Source organism: Ornithorhynchus anatinus, chromosome 8 (genome assembly GCF_004115215.2).
Source record: "Ornithorhynchus anatinus isolate Pmale09 chromosome 8, mOrnAna1.pri.v4, whole genome shotgun sequence".
Lineage (NCBI taxonomy): Eukaryota > Metazoa > Chordata > Mammalia > Monotremata > Ornithorhynchidae > Ornithorhynchus > Ornithorhynchus anatinus.
The window spans coordinates 55,996,976-56,013,648 of NC_041735.1; the positions used below are offsets into that span (position 1 = coordinate 55,996,976).

A 16,673-nucleotide genomic window follows, 5' to 3' on the forward strand; every position below is an offset into this window, starting at 1 on the left:
GGTAGATAGGGAAATTTTCTATGTCTCTTTCATGCTAACTCTGCACTGCAACTCCTCAGTGCTGTTTAATAAACATGGTAAAGATGACGACGACATTTAGTGTCTAATCACTTATGATTGTGGACAATATTGCTCTTAGAAATGGAACATAAAGAGAACATTTTATAGAATGTTAAGGCTTATTCAAAATGGGGGGAGGGAGTCTAAGCACTCCAGTGCCTAGAACAGTGCTTGACTCTTAGTAAGTGTTTAACAATTATTATTATTAACAATAATAATGATGTCATTTTAAATATCTGTAAAGTAGCTTAGACAGTGGTGTTACCCCCAGTATATAGGAGACAAGAATACATTAAGGCTACACTTCTTAATCTTTTATTCATGCCAGAACTGTTCTGACAGTTCTCTTTATGGCATTATACTAAAGATAGCAGGAGGTTTGTAACCACTAAAATGCAGACAAAAAAAACCAAACCCCGAACAGGAAGCTCTCACCACACTTCCATTTTTCACATGACTGTCTTTCTACTGACGTTCAATCAATCCATAGTATTTATTGAGCACTTACTCTGTATGGACCACTATATTATAGCACTTATACATATAGCATAACATATATATAACCTTAGCCTCTGCTTACTCTCCCTCTAGCCTGTGAGCTCCTGGAGGGCACAGATTTGTCTACCAACTCTATTATATTGTACTTTTCATTCATTCACTAGTATTTACTGAGCGCTTACTATGTGCAGAGCGCTGTACTAAGCGCTTGAATGTACAATTCAGCAGCAGATAGAGACGATCCCTGCCCAGTGACGGGCTTCGTACTTTTCAAAGGACTTAGTGCAGGGTGCTGCTCATAGTGAGTGCTCAATAAATAGAAAAAGCAATGTGGTCTAGTGGATAGAGTACAGACCTAGGAGTCAGAAGGACCTGGTTCTAATCCAGGCTCTGTCAATTGTTTGCTTTGTGATCTTGAATAAGTCACTTAACGTCTCTGTGCCTCATTTATCTCATCTGTAAAATGGGGATTAAGATCCGGGGCCCCATGGACTGTGTCCAACCTGGTTAGCATGTATCTAACAGCACTTAGCACAGTGCCTGCAACACAGTAAGTGCTTAACAAATACCATTAAAAAAACCACCATTGATTGTGGATCGGTTATACTAAGTTCATGGAGAGTATAATAGAGTTAACAGGCATGATCCCTGCCTCCAAGGCGTTTACAATATAGTCTTATACTTATGCCGGTGAGTCGTTTCCAACCCGTAGCGACACCACGGACACATCTTTCCCAGAACACCCTGCTCTCCATCTGCAATTGATCTGGTAGTGGATAATAATAATAATAATGTTGGTATTTGTTAAGCGCTTACTATGTGCATGCACTGTTCTAAGCGCTGGGGTAGACACAGGGGAATCAGGTTGTCCCACGTGGGCCTCACAGTCTTAATCCCCATTTTACAGATGAGGTAACTGAGGCGCAGAGAAGTTAAGTGACTTGTCCACAGTCACACAGCTGACAAGTGGCAGAGCCGGGATTCAAACCCTTGACCTCTGACTCCAAAGCCCGTGTCCTTTCCACTGAACCACGCTGCAGTTTTCATTGTAAAAATACATAAATGGTTTACCATTGCCACCTACCGCTCAGTAAACTCGAGTCTCCGCCCTTGACTCTCTCCCAAGCTGCTGCTGCCCAGCATGGGTGGGTTTTGACTTGTAGCTGATTGCTTTCCACTCGCTAGCCACTGCCCAAGCTGGGAATGGAATGGGTAGGCCTAAGCTTGACTCTCCCTCCTGTAGTCGAGACTGGTTGAGTACTGGAAACTCTCCAGGTGCGGCCCTGAGAGGGGTTACAATATAGAGAGACACTTAAACTACAGGTAGAAGGAAGCAACAGAGTTTAAAGATATTTATCCAACTCCTAGGGATGGTAGTAAGGACCCGAGGATTTAGATAATGAGGATGTGCTAGAATGGAGTAATAATAATAATAGTTTTTGTTAAGCGCTTATTATATGTCAAGCACTGTTGCTGCGGTAGATACCAGCTAATCAGGTTGGACATAGTACATTCCCCACATGGGGATCACAGTTGTAATCACCATTTTACAGGTGAAGTAACTGAGGTACAGAGAAGTGAAGTGACTTGCTCAAGGTCACACAGCAGACAAATAGCAAAGGGGGAATTAGAACCCATGACGTTCTGCCTCCCAGGCCTGGGCTCTATCCATTAGAGCCCGCAGGGAGGGGATGGCTAGGATGGGGAGATGAGAGATTGATCAGAGAAGGCTTCCTGGAGAAGATGTTTTTCAGAAGGCTTATAATAATGATAATTATTGGTAGTATAATCATGTTTCTTGTTAAGCACTTACTATGTGCCAAACACTGTTTTAAGTGCTGGGGTAAATACAAGTTAATCAGGTTGGACACAGTTCCTGCCCCACATGGAGCTCACACTTTTAATCCCCGTTTTACAGATAAGGTAATTTAGGCCCAGAAAAGTTAAGTGACTTGTCCAAGCTCACACAGCAGACATATGGTGGAACCAGGATTAGAACCCAGGTCCTTCTGACTTCCAGGCCTGTGGTCTATCTACTAAGCCACGCTGCTTCTATAATAAGTTCTTTCTTTGAACTTCACCAGAGAGCAGGACATTTAGCTGACAGAAAAGAATCAAACAACTGTTCGGAGCTTAGAAAGAAGATGAGTTTATACCTGAGGAACGAATGTGTATGGGCTACTATGATTTTCCACTTCAGTGTTTCATTAAAGACCTCATTGGTTCGAGGTTTGTCTATTAATAATTACGGTATTTGTTAAGTGCTTACTATGTACCAACTACTGTTCTAAGCACTGGGGTAGGTTGTCCCACGTGGGGCTCAAACTTTTAATCCCCATTTTCCAGATGAGGTAACTGAGGCACAGAGAAGTTAAGTGACTTGCCCAAGGTCACACAGCAGACAAGAGGCGGAGGTGGGATTAGAACCCAAGTCCTCTGACTCCCAAGCCCGTGCCTTTGCCACTAAGGCACGCTGTGACATGAAGGTGTTGGATTGACAATTTCTAGGTTTATTTGAATTGCCATCCCTTTTCCTGAACTAGCATTAACTGGAAAAACTCCTCCCTGCAGCTCTGCTTACTGTCTCTATGGTAACAGGCAGAATGGAAGAAAGGTACGCTCTCTCCATATTGCTTACACTTGACAGAAGGGAACATATCCAGTGCATGGAAGGAGAGAGAACCTGAACCAAGACTAAGCACCTACAGCAGTTTCAAAAGGACACTGAGAAAGATGGCGAGAAGCAGCAGAAAGATATAAAAGTGAAAGGAAGAAGGAAAACAGTGGTGTGTTCTTTACAGGAATCACGAGGTACAAGATTTTTAAGGCAACAATACTTGAAAAGGAAGATAAGGAGGAGCAGGAGAAAATATCAGCTCCCCTCCCCCCAAAAAACTCCACAAAATAAAAATAGAGATAATATAAAAGCAGATGCAATCCTAATTTCTTCAAACTTAAAACTGTTATAAAAAATGGAAGAGTAGCAAATAAAATCCTAAAGAAAAATAGAAAAAGGAAGGAAGTGAAAAGAGAAGAAATGAATAGTGTCTCCTAATTTGAGAGAGTTGCAGATAAGAGATTGGGTTTGAATTTGTAGCCATTTTATTTTTACCCATTCAAGAGAAAAAAAAATCATCAGATTCTGTGGCTCCTGCCTAGCTAGGCTGATGAGATATTGCTATGGTTACATGCCATCTGCTGGTCTCTGAGTTTTTAATGCAGCCACTTTTAGAAAATGCTTCTGTTAAAAAAAAAAACACCCAAAAAATCCTTTTCATTTGTTTTACTGGGATAGATAATGATTTTATATAACTGGAGCTATTGTGCATTCTGCCATCACGTAAAACTGTTCATGAAAAAAACATTCAATAACAACTATGGCATGCATTGTGCTAAAAGCTGGGATAGATACAAAATAATTAAGGCAGACCCAATCCTTATCCCGAGGAACAAGTATCATTTACAAATAAGGAAATGGAGGCCCAGAGAAGCCCAGTGTGGGCAGGGATTGTCTCTATTTTCAAGCGCTTAGTACGGTGCTCTGCACACAGTAGCGCTCAATAAATTACGATTCAATGAATGAATGAAGCCACTGCTCAAATTCACGCAGCAGGCCAGTGATGGAGCAGAGACTAGTACCCAAGTTAGCTCGACTTCCCCGCTTCTGTTCTGTTTCCACTAGTGTATGCCCGCTCCCATTTAGTACTAATTTTTTCCTTTTTGGATTATCTCCAACCAATTAAAATTAAGCCTACAGCCTATTTCTAGTATGGTAAATCTGATCAGCAACAGAAGGCATAAATTCCCGTTTTGTTAGGGTTAGTTTCTGGTGAACATTAATAGAGCGCTTTGCCCTCAGTAAGTACTTAATAAATGCCACTGTTTTTTTTATGGTGTTTGTTAAATCATTTACTAATGCTGCCAGACACTCTTACTAAGTGATTGGGTAGATACAAGATAATCAGGTCCACACAGTCCCTGTTCCCATAGGGCTCAGTGATCCCCATTTTACAGTGAGGTAACTGAGGGCACTGAGAAGTGAAATGACTTGCCCCAAGGTTACTCAGCAAGCAAGGTGGCATTTTCAAGATTAAAACTCAGGTTCTCTCCCTTCCAGGCCCATGCTCTATCCACTAAACCACAGGGTTTCTCCCTTCATTGTTATTCAATTTTTTTTTAACCAAAAAAGAAATGTTTTGACCTTTTAGAAAGGAAGTGTCCCTATTTTGCAATATTCTGAAGGATTCAGATCAAAACCTCAAGTTTCTCATACAAAAAACTGGCATTAATTCTGAATATCCTTTCACATTTTGAAATGTGATTATTTGAAATAATCCCAATATATTTTAAAGTATAAAGGGATCATTAGAATGCCTTTGATCTTTAAGATACTTAAAAGCAAATATACATTTGCAAATAATTACTAAAATGCCTGATGAGTTTGGCATAACCAGGAAAGTGAGGGAACCGGAAACACATCTTGGAAGCAATGACTTTCTAAGAGGGTTTTGAAGGTGGGAAAGGGACACAGTTTGGCGTGGTGGGAAGTGAGGGAGTTGCATGACAGGAGAAAAGCCATGAGCAACGGGAAAGAGAAGGAGGAGTCGCTGAGGGAAACATTAGCTCGGGAAAGAGAAGACTGGGCCTGCCATGTATCAGGAGAGAGAATGGATCAAGACGAAGCCAGAGGAAAATCTTGAACCAAGGCTTTTCATTACCACTTTTCCTGTTCTTCTAATTCCCTATTCTCTTCAGTTCTTATACTGCCTTTAGCCCCTCTGGTTTTTCTCTCCCAGGCCGTCTCTGGTTTAACCTTAAAAAACACAAGTGATTCATTGATTCCAGTCTTTTTGCTTTTTTGGCTGCTCTAAGCTCCTCCCCTATTCATATTCTCTCACTCACTCCTACATACTAATTTGAACTCTTTTCACTCTAAATTCACTGGCATCCTCCCCAAATAAATATACTCCCAAAGTTAGAGCCACCAACGCTTATCCTATTTGGCTTGACTACCGCATCAGGCTTCTTGTTGACTTCATGCTCCTGCCCTCTCTTCCCCATTCCAGTCCATAAACACTTTTCTGCCCCTTATTGTTTTTCTAAAAGAAGTTCAGACCACATTTCTCAACACCCTCAAGGACTTCCAATGGTAATCCTTTCACCTCCAAATCTAAAGAAACTCTTCAGCTTTAAAGCTCTCAAACACCTTGCCCCATCTTTTTTACTCACCTCACTGATTTCCTACCACACCCCAGCCCTCTCCCTTCACTCGTCTAACACCAACCTACTCGCTGTACCTCGATCTCGTCTATTTCTCGTCGACCCCTCTCTCACTTAATGCCCCCTGACCTGGAACTTCCTCCCACTTCATCTTTGATAGATCATCACTTTCCCTCAACTTCAAAGCCTTACTAAAATCTTATCTCCTCCAAGAAGCCAGCTCTGACTAAGCCCTCATTTAACCAACTCACCCTTGCATTTTGATTTGTACCCTTCATTCATTCCACTTTCAACCCATTAGCATTTACGTACATGAATCAATCAGTCGTATTTCCTGAGAGCCTTATTGTGGGCAGAGCACTGAACTAAGTGCTTCGGAGAGAGCGGTATTAACATAATTGATAGACACGTTTCCTGCACATATCTGTAATTTATTTTAATGTCTGTCTCCCCCTCTAGACTGTAAACTCCTTGTTGACAGTAGACAAGTGGTAGAACCAGATTCAGAACCCATGACCTTCTGATTCCCAGGCCCGTGCTCTATCGACTAGGGCCATACTGCTTTTACAGTGACCTTAAAACATTTCCCCTGTCTTTTTTGCTGTCACTTTCCCAGTTTCAGCTGTCCAAGCAGGGGATGTTTGGGCATCATGCTGTCCATCATCTCTTCCAGTCCCTTGGGCATAACTGTGTTGAGGATGAAAAGAGCTTCAGTGCTGGGAGCCTGACTACCTTCCACAGCTTTGTTAATTGTGATACTTCACAATTTTACCTGTTAAATGCTTGCACTTAATTCTTTGTCATTTCATAATTTTTTTTTATTTTAAAAAACACTGCTGTGATCTCCCACATCTCTCATGCATTTAACTGTGTATTTGCATTTTCAGTGGGTGAGACTGAGAGGGTCACCACAGCCTTTCATCATTACAGAATTTTTTTTTCCAAAAAAACCCACAAAAACAAGCAATTTTTGTATTCTCAGCTGTTAATTTGAAAGCCTGATGTAATAGAATGACTTCCAATAATTTTCTTTGCCTTTTGAGAAGAGTCTCTTTCAGAATCTGCTTGCATGCCCGCGTGTAACCTTGGGCAAATCAGCAAACTTCTCTGGACCTCAATTTCCTCATCTTTAAAATAAGAATTAAATACCTGCCTCTCCCTCCCTTCTTAGACCATGAACCCCGTGTGGGACAGGGACAGGCATATACTGACTCTATCCTATTGCCTAGTAATAATAATGATGATGTTGGTATTTGTTAAGCGCTTACTATGTGCAGAGCACTGTTCTAAGCGCTGGGGTAGATACAGGGTCATCAAGTTGTTCCATGTGAGGCTCACAATTAAACCCCATTTTACAGATGAGGTAACTGAGGCACAGAGAAGTGAAGTGACTTGCCCACAGTCACACAGCTGGCAAGTGGCAGAGCCAGGATTTGAACCCATGCCCTCTGACTCCCAAGCCCAGGCTCTTTCCACTGAGCCAGTGCTTGACACCTAGTAAGCATTTAAATACCACAATTATTAATAACCCTTTTCAATTTTGTCCTTCTCATACCCCCCAGCCAGTTAGATTTTGTGTAAGACCCTTTCTCCTGCTCTGTTCTACAAGAGTATCCTTCAGCCTAACTCAGAACTCCTAATCACTTTAGTAAAACACGGTGGTATATATTAATCATTCATAACATTCCAAGCACTGTTCTAAAAGCTGAGGTAGATACAAAATAGCCACATCAGACACAGTCTCACAAAGGGATCACAGTTTAAGAGGGATGAAAAACAGGTATTTTATCCTGATTTTAATAATTAATCATCAATTGAACACTGTGTGCAGAGCACTGTACTAAGCACTTGAGAGGGTATAACAGACTTGGTAGACGTCTTCCCTGCCAACGAGTATAGATGACAAAACTGAGATGCAGAAGGGTTAAGTGACTTACCCTAGGACACGCCGCAGTCATGAGGCAGAGGCAGGACCAGAACCTGAGTCTTCTGACTACCAGCCCTGGGTTGTTTTCACTAAGCCACACTGTTCTATACTCCCTGTCCTCGCTCCTGCCTGACCTTCACGATTGTCCTAGTGCCACCCTACCTCAGAAATCCCAGGCAAAAGTTTGCAAAATATTTTTCCCACTCTTACCCAACCAAGAATCATCTGACCTAACTTTTGACAATTACAATGGATTTCATTCATTATACTGAAACTGAAAGAAAGGAAACACCCCAAGGCAAATAAACGTTTCCACTTTGAAATCGATTCATTCATTCAATTGTATTTATTGAATGCTTACTGTGTGCAGAGCACTGTCCTAAGTGCTTGGGAAAGTACGATACAATAATAAACAGGAACATTACCTGTCCACAACGATCTTACAGTTTAGAGGGGGGGAGGCAGACATTATACAGATAAAATACAGATATGTACATAAGTGGTTGTGGGGCTGGGAATCGGGGGGAAAAGCAACGGGAGCAGGTCAGGGCGACGCAGAAGGGAGTGGGAGATGAGTAAAGGAGAGGTTTAGTGTGGGAAGGCCTCTTTGGAGGAGATGTGCCCCCCCTTCAATTAGGCTTGGAAGGAGCGGAGAGTAATCATCTTTGGGATTTGAGGAGGAAGGATGTCCCAAGCCAGAAGGCAGGACTTGGCCTAGGGCTCAGCAGCGAGATAAAGGCACAGTGAGGAGGTTAGCAATAGAGGAGCAAAAGTGTGCGGGCTGGGTTGTAGAAGGAGAGAAGCGAGGTGAGGTGGTGGACTGCTTTAAAGCCATGGTGAAGGGTTTTTGTATGATGTGGAGGTGGACGGGCAACCAACTGGAGTTTTTTGAGGAGCGGGGTGACATGTCCTGAACATTTTTATAGAAAAAATGATCCCAGGCAGCCAGAGTGAAGTGTGGTCTGGAGTGGGGAGAGACAGGAGGCTGGGAGGTCAGCAAGGAGGGTGAGGCAGGTTAGGATGAGTGATTGTATTAAAGTGGTACCCCATGCTACAACTGGCGTTCTGAGGGGAGGTTCTGACAGCTGGATCTAGGTAGGACAACATGACTTGATTTTACGTGGTCATGACTAGAAATAGAGGTTAAATGCTAACCTCTCGCCTCTGGCCTGGAATTGCCTCCCTCTCCATATGCTACAGACATTCACTGTCCCTGGCTTCGAAACCTCAGTGGAAGGCACACTCATTCATTCAATCATATTTATTGAGTGTTTACTGTATGCAGAGCACTGTATTAAGCACTTGGGAGGGTACAACAATAAACAGACACATTCCCTGCCTACAACAAGCTTACAGGGACGTCAGACATTAATATAAATTACAAATAGGTACCTAAGTGCTGTCTCCTCCAAGAGGCCTTTCTTGACTAAGCACTCATTCATTCAGTAGTATTTATTGAGCGCTTTCTATGTGCAGAGCACTGTATGAATTGCTTGGAATCGCTTTTCACATTCCCTTCTGTGTCACCCTTGCACTAAGATATGCTCCTTTTATTCACTCTCAGTCCCAAGATCCTTATTACATATCCATAATTTATTTAGATTAAGGTCTGTCTACCCCTTTAGATTGTAAGCTTGTTGTGGGCAAGGAATATGTCTACCAACTCTGTTATACTCTCCCAAGCACCAGTACAGTGCTCTGCACATGATAAGCTCTCAGTATACACAATTGAGTGATTAAACCTGTACCTTCAGAAGGTACATTTCTATTTATATTTATTTACATTTTTTATTCAAGGAACTAGACTGACCTATAACACCACCCAACCCACAGATGCAGTTGGGTTGGCATATTCAATTTATACAGAAGAGACAGGAAACAATGAAACGGTATAAGGAGTAAAAAATATGTTCAGTTCCCCATTTTAGTTCTTGGGCAAGTGAAAAATAAAATCCATGGGGAAATCCCTATATCCTCACCCATTCCTCTAACCCACCACTTCTAAGATTTTTGAAGTACCTTACTACAGATATAAAATAGCATTTGTATGGAACTCAAGTTTCATTTTCCCCCATTTTATTAAGTAACATCTACTTTATTTTCACTACCAACCTAAAGAGTTCATAAGTAGCTCAAATAGCTCATCTATTTCTTTGGATAATTTCTACCATTCGCTATGTAAGTGATTAAATAATTATTTAATGGCTTAATTGCCATAAAAATAGCATTACCTTGAAGTTTCATAGTTGTCTGAGAAGTTCAAAGGACTGGAGTTCTGTATTTTTCCTTCCCAAAGATAACCTTGGCCAAACCTCTTCCTCTAATATAATTATCTGTTTCCCTGGTGTGTTTGATTAACCACACTTCATCATTCACCTGATTCTTCTAATGTTAACATCAAACTAATGAGATTGTGGAAAGTTTTAAAGTTTAACTATCTGGGAAGCTGGTTTCAAGCACACCTTCAAGTGATTGAAAATTAAATTAACAATAAAAACATTCAGTTTCTTTTACAATCGATACAGACAGTGTTTAATTGCACAAGGAGCTTAGAGACACACTTAATCACTGTCTGTCTTAATCCGGAGGTTTAGCTCTCCTGATCTATTCAGTGCTTGTGATTCACTTCACACTGCCTGGGTGTTAATGTCTATTCAGATGATCAGGCATAGTCAATCACTGATATTTATTGAGCAGTAACTGTTTCAGGGCACTGTACTAAGTACTTGGAAGCACATATGTATATATCTGTATATATCTATTATTTATATTAATGTCTATCTCCACCTCTAAAAACAAGTTGGTATTTATTAAGCGCTTACTATATGCCAAGCACTGTTCTAAGCGCTGGGGTAGATACAAGGTAATCCCACATGGGGGGCTCAGTTTTAATCCCCATTTTACAGATGAGGGAAGTGAGGCACCGAGAAGTGACTTGCCCAAAGTCACACAGCTGAGACTGTGACATGGTTGTGGGCAGGAATGTGTCTGTTTCTTCTTATATTGTATTCTCCCAGGCGTAAAGTACAATGTTTTGCACACAGTAAGCAGTCAAGAAATACTACTGAGTGAATGCTTGAAGATTACACTACAATAGAGTTGGTAAAACATGATCCCTCCCTCAAGGAGTTTTCAATCTAAAGCTAACCGGATTCAGTGTCTTCCCAATGCAAAATGATCCTTCCAAAATTAGTGTTCTCTATGTACACAATGTAATTGCTAAAAAAAATCGCTAGTGAAGATTTTTTGTCTTGAGCATTTTATAATAGTGGTATTTGTTAAGCACTGCTATGCACCAAGCACTGTACTAAGTGCTGGGGTAGATACAAAAATAATCAGGTCGGACACAGTCCCTAACCTTCATGGGGCTCACAGTCTAGTGGGAAGGGAGAACCAGTATTTAGTAATTATTTTACAGATTAAGAAACACTTAGACTTACTTGCCCGAGGCCACCCAGTAGGCAAGTAGCAGGACAGGATAAGAAACCAGGTCCTCTAGACTGATCTCCTTGTGGGCGAACAATGTGTCGATCAACTCCTTTACATTGTACTCTCCCAAGGATTTAGTACGGCGCTTCTCACACAGTGAGCTCTCGATAAATACGAACAATCGATCGACTGCTCGGTCGATCCGAGGCCCATGCTCTTTCCACTAGACAACGCTGCTTCTCATTTCTATGGTTCCCTCCCTGGATTCTTCCAATATCCTTCCCCTTGGGGAGCCTAATGTAAAGAGAAGACGGGTATTTCCTGCTCACTTAACTGCAGGGTGGCATTGTCCTGGAAAAAGCTAGCCCTTATGTACATAGCTGTAATTTTATTTATTTTATTGATGTCTGCCCTCCCTCCCCTCCTATCCCCAGGCTGTAAGCTCACTGGGGACAGTCTGTTAGACCACACTCTCCCAAGAGCTTAGTGTAACACTCTGCACGCTGTAAGTGCTCAATAAATATGACTGACTGACTGATTGAACTGTTCCCCTTGTGTAGGTCAGACCATGGGGCTGTCCAGGGCCTGGCTTTGGATTTAACTAGTGTCATGGCAGTATCTCTGCTTGGGTTACATTGGACTGATTCTATTTATTGCTATTGTTTCTGTCTGTCTCCCCCGATTAGACCGTAAGCCCGTCAAAGGGCAGGGACTGTCTCTATCTGTTACCGATTTGTCCATTCCAAGCACTTAGTGCAGTGCTCTGCACATAGTAAGCGCTCAATAAATACTATTGAATGAATTGGACTGAGGTTCTGTCCTGTCCTGTTTAGGGGAGAGGTTAAGTTCACTATTATTTTTGAGTACACAACTAGGAGATCACTGTCTTACATGCTTGGGGGCCTATAGTAAGAATAAAGAACACAGTTCCTGCTCTTGAAATACATGCAAGTTATTGGGAAGGAGGAGGAGCTCGTGAAACTCACTGTGGGCAGGGAAAGTATCTACCAACTGTGTTATTTCTGTTTAAGGGTATTTGTTTAGCCCTTACTATGTGCCAGGTGCTGTACTAAGCGCTGGGGTAGGTACAAGTTAATCAGGTTGGACACAGTCCCTGTCCCACATAGGGCTCACAGCCTTAATCCCCATTTTACAGGAACTGAGGCACAGAGACGTGAAGTGACTTGCCCAAGCTGATAAATGGCAGAGTTGGATTAGAACCCAGGTCCTCCTGACTCCCAGGCCCGTGCTCTATCCACTAGGCCACACTGCTTCCCTGTTCTATTGTTATAATATACTCCCCCAACCCCCTTGTGCTCTGTGCCCAATAAATGCTCAATAAATAAAATTGATTGATTGATTGATACCTTGCCAGCCGACAGTAGGGCAGAAGCTCAGACTGGAGGAAACATTTTCTCCCCAAGGGCACAACTCATCTGGGGCAATTACTCATCTCCCCTCCCCACAACACTTATGTATATATGTACATATTTATAATTCTATTTATTTATATTAACTGCTGTTGACTTGTTTTCATTTATTCATTCAATCCTAATTATTGAGCGCTTACTATGTGCAGAGCACTGTACTAAGCACTTGGAATGTACAATTCGGCAACAGAGAGAGACAATCCCTGTCCAACAACGGGCTCGCAGTCTAAACGGGGGAGACAGACAACAAAACGAAACAGGACAAAACAAAACAAGTAGTCTGGCGTATATATCATCAAGATAAATAGAATCATAGATATATACACATCATTAACAAAATAGAGTAATACATAATATATACAAATATGCACCAAGTGCTGTGCGGAGGGGAAGGGGGAATGGGGAGGGGAGGAGGAGGAGCAGAAGGAAAGGGAGGGCTCAGTCTGAGAAGGCCTCCTGGAGGAGGTGAGCGCTCAGTAGGGCTTTAAAGAGGGGAAGAGAGTTAGTTTGATGTGTATATATCTATAATTCTATTTATACTGGTGATATTGATGCCTTTTTACTTGTTTTGATGTCTGTCTCTCCCCTTGTAGGCTGTAAGCCCACTGTGGGTAGGGATTGTCTCTCTATTGCTGAATTGTATTTTCCAAGTGCTTAGTAGAGTGCTCTGCACACAGTAAGCACTCAATAAATATGATTGAATGAATGTCCCACATATATTTACATATACATGTGCATATATACATATTTGTAGTATTTCCTTGAAGATCAGGACTGGCAAGGGAGAATTATGATCTAGGGGCAATAAATGCAATTATTATAGATTGGTAAATGCGTTACTCCCTTTCTGGGTTAGTACCTCTTTGGGAACGGGCGACAGGCTTTAAGCAGCTTCATTTCACCTGTAGATAAAAGACACTGAAAAGAAGCACTATTAAAGTTTTCTTTGAACTATTACCAAGTAAACAATTTCTCCCTGCAACAAAGATTTCATTACCATGTATCTTTAAGGCAGATGCAAATGAAGTTCTGCTACTATAAACCTAATGAAGGTGTCTGCCCTAATCTTCTAAACTGACACTTCATTGACCTAGAAGCAGCCTGGAAGGCTATAGCCAGAGGCCTTGGCAAATGTTGTTTCATTTAGTATTTTAATCATCACCTGAAAAGGTTAAAAGAAAAAAGAACACCTGTATTGTTTCAAATATTTTAAAATCAAATAATGTTTCCCTTTGGCAATTCGTGAGCACCAAATAGATGAGTCTTTTTGCTAAGCTCGCTATATTTAGACATGAATAAGAACTTTACCTCTGCATTTACCTCATTGTGTTTAAAATCAATCACACAAGCAATCAATCAATCAATTTATTGAGCACTTACTATATGCACAGCCCTGTACTAAGAGCTTGGGAGCATGTAACAGAATTAGCAGACACATTCCCTGCCCTTAAAGGCGTCTCACTCTCCAATATGCTAGCCTAGACTGCTTCTAGGATTCTAGAATCCTTTCCAAAATCCTGGATCTAAAATAAAGTTCAGGCAGTCTACTTGCAAAGTTTCAGGTTGCAATAAATAGCTCTTACAACATTTCTAAATTCACACGCTGTTACACTCTGTTTGTAACACACAGGTTTCGACTTTGAGACACTTTTATGGCATGAATCGAGCTTACTGCAGGTAATATAATATTTCACTGGAGATGGAGGGGGCACAGAGAAGGCTTGGGAGAATTAAGGAAACAATTTTAATAATTATAATAATAATTATAACATTTATTAGGCACTTACTATGTGCCAGGCCCTGTTTTAAGCGCAGGGGTGCATAAGAAGTCAGGTTGAACACGGTCCCTGTTCCACACGGGACTCACAGTCTCAAACCCCATTTTACAGATGAGGCAAAAGAGGTCCAGAGAAGTGAAGTGACTTACCCACGGTCACCCAGCGGACAAGTGGTGGAGTTGGAATTAGAACCCATGACCTTCTGACTCCCAGGCCTGTGCTCTACCCACTACATTTAAAAAGCCATGAGAAACGGAGAAAGGAGAAATTTGAGGCAGAAGAGAGGCCAGGGGACAGGAAAGAGAGAAGAGGCTTATATGATTATCAACAGGGAGGGCCAAGAGCTTCATTTTTCTTTTAAGTAAAAGTTGGCGACCCAATCATGGAATCTTTCAGACTCAATATAAGTGTAGCTATATGACTCATCCTTAATTAAGTCCACCATTCATTGTAATTTGGGTAAAAATAAGATAAATCTTTGTTCAGTAGCCAATCTCCCATTTAGCTGATTGTGGGTGGGGAATGTGTCTACCAACTCTATTTGATTGTACTCTCCCAAGTGCTTATTAGTTCAGTGCTCTAAACGCAGAAGGCCTTCAATAAATACCATTGATCGGTCGACTTAGAACATTATTCCTGTGAGAAAATTGGTTCTGATTTAAGTTGTCACTTAAGAGAAGCACCCAGAGAAGCAGCGTGGCTCAGTGGAAAGAGCCCGGGCTTGGGAGTCAGAGGTCATGGGTTCGAATTCCGGCTCTGCCATTTGGCAGCTGTGTGACTGTGGGCAAGTCACTTAACTTCTCTGGGCCTCAGTTACCTCATCTGGAAAATGGGGATGAAGACTGTGAGCCTCATGTGGGACAACCTGATTACCCTGTGTCTACCCCAGTGCTTAGAACAGTGCTCTGCACATAGTAAGCGCTTAATACCATTATTATTATTATTATTAAGAGGAAGTTTTCAGGAATCACTTTTGTCATAAATCTGAGTACTGTCTCCATGGTGCGTTGGATCTTGACTTCATCTTGACCGCCCTCGAAATGCAACTGTACCCAGCACTCGCTATTATATTGCTATCGAAGGGGTGGAAGCAGCATAGTCCAGTGGAAAAAGCAGGGGCAAAGGGATTTGGGTTCTAATCCCACTCTACCACTTACCTGAGTGTAACCTGGGGTAACTTCTCTGTGCCTCAGTTTCCTCATGTGTAAAATGGGGGTTAAACTACCTTTCTCCCTCCACTTTAGCCTTTAAGACCCATCTGGGACAGGGACTGTATCCAAATTGATTATTTTCCATTAAGCCAGAACTTAATACGCACTCAGCAAATACCACAATTATTATTATTGCTATTGAGGACCCCCAGATTTCCTACCTCCTGCCAACCCTTTTAGGGTTAGGGAACAAGAGGCAAGAGTTGAAACAGAACCATGGTTGAGGTGACCAAACAGTATAGGTCATGATTCTTTCTTCTTTTCTCTAGACTGTGAGCTTGCTGTGGGCAGGGAATGTACCTGTTTATTGTTGTATTCTTTGAAGGGTTTAGTACAGTGTTCTGCACACAGTAAGCGCTCAATTAATATGATTGACTTTCTTCTCCCAAATCAGGGGTAGAGGTACCTCACAAATAACTTTGAGTTCATGTGATTTATTGCTAGGGAAAAAAATAAAAATAAAGGGGCAACTTTTAAGAGAAGTAGCCTCTCTATCTTCCTGAACGTGTTTCTGAGGCCTCCTGGGAAAGGAATCAACCATTTTGCCCTTTGTGTTTTATTTTCTTTGCTATAGGACTGAATTGCATATTCTAGTGTGGTCCACGTGACCTGCGTCTCAAACAATGCTTTGGGGTTTCTGCTGTTGAAAAGCTGGTGACCAAGTTTTTGATTGAGTCATGGCTGCAAGAGGTTATTTTGGATACTCTCATGTTCTCTGCCACATGTTTTTTATTTGGACTGGGATGTCACGTAAGAGATAGCAGTAAACGAACTGTAAATACCAAAAATATTCCCCTTCTCTGAGTCCCTTTCAATACTCTTCCCGTAATATCTTGGGTATACGGTCCTCTTTTTTAATTGAAACAATTTAACTCTTAGAGATAAAGTCTTTTTAGCACATTGGATAAGCATGTGGAAAAAAGCCACTTATACACCTGTTAATTAGGGTTTGGCGCAAAGGGTAAACGGAGTCGTATGAGAAATACTGAGAAGCAGCATGGCCTAGTGGATAGAGCATGGTCCTCGGAGTCCGAAGGACCTGGGTTCTAAACCCAGCTCTGCCGCTTGTCTGCTATGTGACCTTGGGAAAGTTACCTAACTTCTCTGTGCCTCAGTTACC

The 16,673-nt window shown here is 41.7% G+C and overlaps 1 protein-coding gene and 1 non-coding gene across 2 annotated transcripts in view; both read right to left on the bottom strand.

Moving 5' to 3' along the window:
- Positions 1 to 9,981, bottom strand: part of SNX10 (sorting nexin 10) — a 73,820-nt gene extending 63,839 nt beyond the window's left edge. The window contains exon 1 of the mRNA XM_001508930.5: positions 9,937 to 9,981. The gene's annotated coding sequence lies outside the window, so the exon portion shown is untranslated. The remainder of the gene's footprint in view (positions 1 to 9,936) is intronic.
- Positions 1,714 to 1,851, bottom strand: LOC114814062. Its single transcript, XR_003761804.1, has one exon. It is a non-coding gene; the product is annotated as a small nucleolar RNA SNORA7 (small nucleolar RNA).
- Positions 9,982 to 16,673: the final 6,692 nt, after the last annotated feature.